This window comes from Macrobrachium nipponense, chromosome 3 (assembly GCF_015104395.2).
Source record: "Macrobrachium nipponense isolate FS-2020 chromosome 3, ASM1510439v2, whole genome shotgun sequence".
Classification (NCBI taxonomy): domain Eukaryota; kingdom Metazoa; phylum Arthropoda; class Malacostraca; order Decapoda; family Palaemonidae; genus Macrobrachium; species Macrobrachium nipponense.
This window is the reverse complement of record NC_087202.1, coordinates 74,244,375-74,254,473: the sequence shown is the minus strand read 5'-3', so window position 1 is coordinate 74,254,473 and position 10,099 is coordinate 74,244,375. Positions and strand designations below refer to the sequence as shown.

The following is a 10,099-nucleotide window of genomic DNA, read 5'->3' as shown; positions in this document are numbered from 1 at the left end:
CCATCTCAATCATTCTCACTTTCATAATATCATCTCACGCAAGATACAAACTGTCCTGCTAAGGACATTGGATGAACTACACAACTTGCTGAGCAAACACCAATGGACCCAAGGAAAAAGTGTCTAAGGACCTGTGGGAAATGTCCCTTAGGTAGAATGAAGTGAAAGTGATGTGGTGAAACCCTTTCATGGTGTACAAACCTTTGTTCCTCTCATTAGAGACAAGATATCAAGCAAAAAGCTCTCTGACAGTTTGGTGGAGTGCCCCCTGTATACATTTTTCCAACCTTAACCATAAGAACCCAATGTAATGCCCAGCCTTTGTGTTGTAAATCAAGGCCGCCTTGTGACCGAAGCTGGTTGCAAACAAGTCTACAAGGGGTATCCAACACAACTGTGAAAACCCCTGCACTTGATGTCTTTAATGTGCCACCGTAGTCATGTTGTATTGCGGAAAGGGACAGAGGTATTGGTACCCCGCCCCATTGCTACAACATCCAAATAGGACTGGTTTTATTCAAACAACTGGGAGGTAGTAGACACTGTTCAGCACTCTCAGCATTGCTCCATGATAGTACTAGCATCTCTCTGGCCAAAGTAGAACAAGGTTTATGGATCTTATATATCTAAGAGTAGATTCCTCTGGGATTTCTTCCCGGAGTTGGGAAACCTCACCAGGACACATTTTTGCCATGTTCATAGGAACCTGGACATGCTATCCCCCTACATGGAGGTTATTTAGTAAAACCTCAGGTAAGAGGTTTTCCAGCAGCAGAACTTGTTCCAGTGTTAGCAGACCTTCCAGGTGCTACCAAACTTACTGCTAGGAAGTTAATATGCCTGGGATTCCACTATGCAAGAGAGGCTGTGATATAAGGAATAAGGTTGTACAAAAAAAGTTCTGCTCCTTAAAACCAAGATATCTGATACCTTATTACCTACTAACTAACCTCATTATCATATCTCTCAGCAACCACAGGCAATGGATGATGTATCGAAACGATAAGGAAAGAAAGTATCTGGTGTTCTTGACTTCGATAAGCTTTCAGAACTCTGCTGTCTACCTGATTAGAATTAGTCAAACAAAATAAGACAATTAGATTATGAATATATAATACAAACTCAATATGAGAGATGAGAATATAAAAAGTGGGCAATATTATAAAGAAATTCACTCCTGAATATATATACTATAATTATATATATATATATATATATATATATATATATATATATATATATATATATATATATATATATATACACACACATAAACATATGCATACATATATACATACATATCAGATATACATATACATATACATATACACACACACATATATATATATATATATATATATATATATATATATATATATTATATATATATATATATATATATTATATATATGCAATTGATATTGTACAAAGTTTGTGCTGAATAAATTAGCAAACCATGCATATTCACTAATAATTTCAGTATGTAAGATATAAGAATATAGACAAAAAATTAGCAAAAATTTTTTTTGGAACTTACCTGTAATAATCTAAATATTGGGCTTAGAGTATGATATGGCACTACAGATATACATTCATTACCCTCAGATGTAAGCATCTGTGAAATAAACTTCAAGATGTTGCCCAAGCGTGTCAGAGCAGCAAGAAATCCACATACAGTGTCAGTACCATCATTGCCTTCAAAGTTTATAGGAGGAGCATTCAAAGTGCACTCTCTGGTGTGTGTATATGCCTAGGTAAGACAAAACAATTAAGACATAATTTCTAACCAATGATCTTTGTCATAAGAACATCAACAGATTCATAGCAAGCTAACCTTTGCTTTAAATGGGCAATACTTGATTAGGAGTTACTACCATAAATTACTTATGCTAAAGGATGCCCACTGTAGCAGTAGCTCTCAACTGCTAGTATGGTAAAATTCAACCTTTCAATATATGGACACTGTAATTTAAACTATTTCATTAAAGAAACTGTTTCCTAAGGTAAACCCTAACTGGACTGTCTCTAGTTCCTGTACTCATATAATTGTGGTTAAATTACAATACAATACAGGGTCTAATTTTTAATGCAGTGAACATGTAAAATATCTCGCAAGAAAAAAAAATTAGCTAATACTTCCTTAAGTATGATATTTTCAGAATAAAGTAATCCCATAATCATCCGAACTATGCCCCATTTTCGGTGCAACCTTGTACGTATTTGTACTAATCCACACCAAATACCGAAGGTGTGAATTAAATTGCAAAGGTATTAATGGATGTGTGAAAAAAATTGAGCTGCCTTGATGGAAGTATAAAAATTTATACTCAGCCAGGTGAACTGAGCATTATATGAACACTGACTGCCTCAACGAAAATGTCTTTTTACTATAAGGAATATTATTGCATTATTTTTATTTTGCAGTTATTATGCTACACAATACAAACAATTGGCTAATGATACAATTGTAGTGTATTGTACAAAGAAAATGAGAACCAAAGAAAATGTAAACAGGAGAATCTTGCATGTGCACTATATTACTGGTAATCTTGTTGCTGTCTTCTTACTTTTGGTTACACTTGTATGCATACCATTCAGTATGAATCCAATATATATCTTTGGATGTTTTGTATTCAATAATAGTAATTACTTGACCATGAAGTTCTTGAATAAGAAATTTTGTTTGCTAAAGTGTCATACTTTTTGGCTGCTTTGTATTCAGTATAAACTTATTCTAAAAAGATAACTTAAATAATTCTCAATTAATACAATACAGGAAAATACAGTATACACAGGACAATTACAAACACTCTCAAGTCAGCTATTTTCTTTCAACATATAGTCACACATGTCTTATTTAACTATAAGGGACACTTTAAAGTTGGAATTTTTTCCCGTTTAAAACATGTTATTTATAAGTTTAGCTACAATCATGTATCATTTCAAACATAAGGAAAATACCAAAAACAATTATCTTGAAGCAACAGTCACAAGCTGATGACTTACCTCTTTTTCCACAACACCCTCAAATAAGGAATCCATTGTCTTGTGTGCAAGAGCAAGAAGTTGGGTCAACTGCCTTCCTCTAGCCTCTGCTTTTCCAAGAGCTTTGTTACCCCCCATTCCTGGCAGAGGTAGCACTGCAAACACTTTTGCAGCTTTTTCGACAATATCAGGTGCTCCTGGTCTACTTAGAGGGTTATCCATATATTTCAACATATTCTCCTCAATCAGAACCTGATATAAACCAAAAATTAGTACTGTACAGTACAAAGGTTTTTTTTATTACAACCCATTAATCATAAGATGCCTTACTCTATGAAGAAATTATTTCAGTTCTAAATTCACCCTAAATAGCATGCATCCGTCCAAGCTAGCAGGCTCCTACCACCTATCCACATCTTTACTCACTATTGCAACTTGGCTTCCCTACTTAATGAAGAACACTTTGGGCCATTCACCTCTATGCCTTACATAATGAGTAATAGTGCAGTCATCATCCGATTCCAGATCTTACAAATATCCATTTGCTTTACTATCAATGTTCTGAGCAACTCATAACCCCTTGTTATCCTTCAGATCCACTGGGTTCTGTACATTCGTTTACTGCCAAAAGCTGATGATGGTATGAGGTCCACTTTATTCATGATCATATTTGGATGGCAGTAGCAATGCTCCCTTCCAACTAAGATGCTATTAAGGATATGCTCAAGTACTGAGTTTGATTTAAAAAAAATTTAATATTAATAAAACTATCTTGTAATATAATATACAGTCACTACCTGAATTACAAACGAGTTACATTCCGGATGGCTATTCATGTCCTGAATTGTTCGTAAGTTGGTTTTCAATAAGTACTACATAATTTTTTGTGTTTACATTCCCAAGTTAACTTGGGAGTCAAAGATGATACTATTTTCACTGTATTTTTAAACCAAGCAGTATTATATAGAATTTATTTTGGATGTTAGAATGGCAAAAAGAAACTAAAATCTAGATTCATGCAATATTCAAAATTTAGTATTTTTTTCCATGCTTTGAAAGTTACGAACTTGGAGGGAATTTTGGTTGACCAGCATCTCACATTGGAAGTTCACAAAATAAACAATACACACTGACATCTATTGACATATATATATACGTACTATCTCCTATGGGGAGAGGAAATATAGAAAATGGGAATTCACCAAAGAACAAGTTACATTGAGACGATAGAAAGAAATAAGTAGGAATATTTTGCGAGCATGAACAAGCATTCTCGTGAATGTAAGAAGAATACATGGGAGTTAATCACAAGAATACTCTAGATACAGGGAAGGGGTTAAATGAACAGGTTCTTTTTCTTCCTCGTGTTCTGTTCTTTGGAAAAATTCTTTCTAGCAGAATAGGCGTGTGGGGCAGAATCTGAACTTATTGGTGGCAAAGGGGAGCGTTCCAAACACAATTAAATTTGTGACCCTATCTGTTTGTATCTGAATCTTTGTATGTAGGGTGGTGACTGTACAGGCAGTCCCCGGTTATCGGCGGACTCGGTTATCGGCGATCTCGTTTTATGGAACTTGTCTAGCGCCATAAAATTGGCGATTTATGGTGCCATAACGGGACGAGTTCTGGTTATTGGCGCCATAAGGGTTCTTATGGCACGCTATATGCCATAAGGTGCTTATGGCACCGATAACCTGTTATCCGCTCCATAAGTCAAAGAGTTTCAGTTGACAGTGGTTTTTCCTTATCGGCACACCCCTGGGAATGGAACCCATGCCAACAGCCGGGGAATGCTTGTATACAATGTTTACCTAACGTGCCCTCCTAAAAGTCCTTGTTCTGGACAGCTGCCTCAAATTACACAATAAACAATCCAGTCTGCCAAGAGTAGTCGTCTATTTTCCTCCAATTCTTCAAAACTGGAGAATTTAGGCATTAAAGTGAAACATAAATTACTATGTTACAGTACGTAATGTCTGTAATGAATAAACTTATTATCTTCTATAAAAATAAAATGACATAGTGCACCTGAATAACAAGCTTACCCATGCCTAACAAGTGTTAGTAACTTTAACATAAGAAAATCAGAATACTATGACAATTAGCCACAAATTAATTTCATAAAACTGTCTAAATTTTCATGTATTTTTCAGACACATCTAAAATAACTAGAATATCTAAAACTTTTTTAACTAAAGATATTCAAAAGTACCTCATTTTAATTAATAATTAAAGTGAGATAAGGTTTTTTTTTATTATTATTAGTTGACAGTAGACTCCCACATTGTGGAGGATGGGTAACCACATCCTGGTCCCCTATTAGCTAAAACCCACAAATACTTAAAACCCCTCTATAAATGCTTAGAACTGCCTATTTTGATAGTTAAAACACAAAAAAACTCTAAAAATGCTTACACCTGAGCCTTTTAAATTCTATCACAAAAAGTGCATTTAGTCACAAAAATATGAAAATATCATAATTTTTAAAAGTAAATTGTACTCCTGACCATAAGTAAACCGATTTGCTTTGGGCACAGGTAGCAGAATGAAGGGGATGGCATGAGGTGGGCCCCTCAGGTTTGTATATTTGGAAAAAATACAATTTACTTTCAAAAACTGTGATTTGTTTCTATCACAAAAAGTGCATTTAGTCACAAAAATATGAAAATATCACAATTTTTAAAAGTAAATTGTACTCCTGACCATAAGTAAACCAATTTGCTTTGGGCACAGGTAGCAGAATGAAGGGGATGGCATGAGGTGGGCCCCTCAGGTTTGTATATTTGGAAAAAATACAATTTACTTTCAAAAACTGTGATTTGTTCCTACACAATATACAAACCCTAAGTCCTTTACAATAGGAATACACTGATTGGTGGGAGGAATCTGAGTAAGCCTCTATGAACTGACTAGAGTTCAGCACACCTGGGACTTCCTTCTTGGTCATAAGAACTTGGAGGGAAATCCAGCCACGGGCATCTGACAGGAGTTAAGAACTGCAAGATTATTCAGTCTTCTGAGTTATCTCATAATAAAGAGTATGGGTCCCCTTATGAGAAAGCAAAGAACCGTAATGTCTGGGACAATAAGGCAATTACAATCACTAGGTCTGTCTTATGTCAGAGTCTCCTTCCCTGCTTTGTAAAGGGAAGGTGCAGATATTTGCTTCTATTATCAAATCAAAGAAAATAAATAGGTCACTCTAAGGAGTGTCTTACCTGCATTGGTCGCCTGGTCCAGCATTGAACGGTTTGTGTACTCTTTGCCCGAAGACAAAGAGCGACTCTTTGCCCGAAGGGAAAGAGTAGGGTGAAAGAGATGAAAGACAGCCAATCACTCTACAGACATATTCATACCGTATGACAGGGCGAGGTGCAACCTTCCCTTGGTAGATGAAAATTGTGTCCAAGGACCTGTGGGCAATATCCCGAAGGGAATGAGAGGTGAAGGTAGTCAGGTGCGACCAGCCCCCATCCCCCCGACCAACCCCCAAGCAACTGTTGAACTGACAGGTTCTTACGGAATGTTAGGGACGGGGAATGACCCTGACCTTGTGAGCTCTTGGACAAAGGGTACCGGTGTTGTCTATGCCAGAAGCAGAATATACCTTCATGATCGTCTCACAAAGCCAAAGGGAAATAGCGTTCTTGGTCACTTCTTTCTTGGAACCGCTGGTGCTAACGTAGAGTTGTCAAGATTCAGGATGGAGATGTCGAGTCTTCTTCAGAAAGTGCCTTGGTCCTCTAACAGGACAAAGCACCATCTTGTCTGGATCATCACCAACAAAGTCACTCAGGGAGGGGATCGTAAAGGACTTTAATCTAACTTCAAGGACCGATGGGTTCTGAGTCTTCGCTATGAAGTCCAAGACAAAATTGAGCATAACCGATCCCCATCCTCCTGAATGTTTTACATTGAAGGACAGACCATGAAGTTCACCAACTCTCTTCGCCAACGCCAGGGCAAGCAAGAAAATGGTCTTGAGGGTCAGATCCCTGTCTGACGACTCTCTAAGGGTCTTGTACGGTGCACAAGTCAGGCTCTGCTACACGAGAGTTGCATCCCATGCAGGAGGCCTGAGATCCCTGGGTGGGCAAGACCTTTCGAGCGCCCAATGAGTAAAAATATCTCCAGAGAGGAAGAGATATCAATACCCTTCAGCTTTAAGACCAGGCCTGGCACTGCCCTTTAGCCTTTTACAGCTGAGACGGAGAGGAGCTTCTCTCGGGGAAGGAAGACGAGGAAGTCCGCAACCAGCTCAAGAGTGGGTCCAACAGGAGAGAGACCCCGTCTACAACACCAACCACAGAAGACGGCCCATTTTCCATGGTATGCTGCTGTAGTGGACTGTCTGAGGTATTCTCTCATCTCTGTTGCTGCTCGGCGAGAAAAGCATCTCGCTCACAAGAGATGGTGGATAACCTCCAACCATGAAGACACAGGGAAGGCACTGCCTGATGGTACCTTTCTACTTGTGGCTGACACAGAAGGTCGTGCCAGGGAGGAATCTCTGTGCCTCGGAAAGAAGAGCCAGAGGGTCGGGATACCAAACAGCCTGAGACCATTTGATTTGAGAGCCACCAGAATCATCCTGAGATTCGAGGTGGTCAACACTCTGTTGATCACCATGCAAAATGGGGGAAAGGAGTATACCTTGAGGTTGTACCACAGGTGTTGGAATCCTGCACAGAACACTCGGCAGGATTCCTCCTGTTCACCTCGCCCCTCCCGGTGTACCCCAAGGAAGTAGAGAAAACAGGAGAGGAGGATCAGATGCGGACACGAGGAGAGTCGCGCTCAATAATCAACCTGCGGTGATAAATGCAATGCGAGTCCAGGAAAGCGTCGTCGCCTCGGCAAAATGCTCTCCCAAGGAGAGTGTAGGGGTTCTCATCTTCCTGCCGATGTGCTCGTCCTCCTTGTACTCGTCCACTCATGCGAGCAAGAGTCAGGCAAGGACGCGTGATCAACAGGTTGACAAGAAAGCACACTGTCCTCACAATTCATCTCAGTCTTCTTTGAGGCCGAAACCTCGAGAGAAGAAGACTGCACAGGAGAGTTCCTCTTAGCTAGTCCAGATGCCTTGTTATGAGACAGTGACACTTTTCCTGGTACTTGTTGATTAGCCAGGCTTTCACAGGGTGGGGTAAGTCACCTGTACGACTCGACCCCTTCTCTCATCATGTGCCAATGTCGGGACAGTGAGTGATCTCTCTGGCACCGACTTTGGATGAGAATTCCCTCTTAGATGGTCGCACATTCGGGGAGACTCGCAAATGAGTACCCGACACAGCTCCAGTTCCAGGGGCAGAGCCCTTAGAACTAGAAACAGGAGAACGAACTGGAATCCAAACTCCTGGGGCTCCCATGACACTAGACCCTGGGGTCAGTGCCACGGTTCCCACTCATGAGGGAGCAGGTGAGCTAACAAGAGAACCAACTATTTCCTCTGTGAGAGGATGCAGACCCTTAGAGCCTCAAGACAAGGTTTCTTAGGGGGTGGAGAAGCTACTTTCCTCTTCTTAGGCCGTGAAGCCTATACAGAGGGAGGGGAGGAGGTCGCAGATGATGACAAAGACAAAGATGACGATGAAGACGACATCTTGCAAGACTTCTTCTTCCTCGACTTCTTCACCAACTTTCGCAGAAAAGCTGTCAGGTCACTCCCAGGGGCACCAGATGGCTTGACAGGCACAGGAGCAGGTCTGGGAACAGCAGCAGGAACAACAGGAGGTATAACATCAGACACCACCATGGGTGAGAGAGGCACAGCAGGAGAAAGCAGAGGTGCCATCCCAAATCCAAGAGGGGGTGGTACTGACATCAGAGGCACTGGCAGATGAGGATGTGTGCCCATCACCACCACAGGGGTCAAATTGGTGGGGTGATGGGCAAAGACCATTGTGGGAACCGAAGCAAACCTATGCTGAATTACCCTACACATAGTATGGTAACCAAAGAGTGAGTTACAGCAGAGCTGGCACTGTTCAGGTGTGGCAGCGCGCTCACAGATGGGGTTCCCACAAAATCCAGCGAAGACCACACCTGATCCAAACCTGGCAACTCACCTGCAGAATAAAGTCAGGTTAGCGGGAGGGGTATGCACTCATTTCGAAGGAGAGAAACCCCATTCGGAGCCAGGGGAGACCCTGAGAGGAGTGTTATCCTGGACCCCAACAACCCCACGTTCTTCCTCCCTGATGTGTTGGAAGAGGAAGACAATGCAGAGGCTTCCCACAAAGGGGAAGCAGCAAGCATGCCACAGTTGCCAGGAGAGAGATACAAACATGAAGGATTGGCAACCAAGGGCATGGTTAGGGAGGTGTTACCCCAAACTGAAGCCTTGGGTGTCTTCCTCTGATATTGCCTTCTCCCAGCAAACATCCTCAACTGCTCAAGATACCTGCCACAACACTTGGTACACGGGTTATCAATACTACACTCATGCCCTCAGCAATAGGACAAAGGGCATGGGGATCATCTCAACTGAAAAAGAAACCCACAAAATCACTTTGTAACTTGTTTACTTAGAAGTAAACAAGTTACAAAGTGATTTTGTGGGTTTCTTTTTCAATCTTCAGAAGAAAACTGAAAGAAGTTTTTGTTTGGTTGATCATCTCAATAGCAGAGCAGAAGTTTCCGCACCTTTTACCCTGCACCCAGGGGCATCAATTGTGATTCGGGGGTTTGCATGATAACCTATCAAACACACAATTAACAATTATACACAATCAAACAAGATATTAACACAAACAACATAGAAAATTCACACACTCTCGGGCAGAGAGTGAAGAAAACATGCCTACTCCTGATGATGGCCGAAAGCAAATTGGAATGTTTACATCCAGTTGGGAGGGACTCCTGACTACCGGACCGGTAGTTAACTACCAAACCACCTTGTTTGAAAGATTTCTGCAGCCGTGTCCAGGTTTTGCCTCAAGTAATTCCTACTGACCGAGGGTTTGTACATTGTATAGAAACAAACAGTAATTTGTGAAAATTTCTCAGCGGGGGTCGACTGTATTTATGAGATAGAGTAGTTTCTTATGCTTAGCAGACTAATTAATTTTCATCTAGCTATGGAGTCATGATATAAAGAGGATATAGAGTATCT

At 40.6% G+C, this 10,099-nt stretch overlaps 1 pseudogene; it reads right to left on the bottom strand.

Annotated features, from left to right (window-relative positions):
* Window positions 1-10,099, bottom strand: part of LOC135221818 (proline-, glutamic acid- and leucine-rich protein 1-like) — a 119,888-nt pseudogene that overhangs the window by 67,964 nt on the left and 41,825 nt on the right.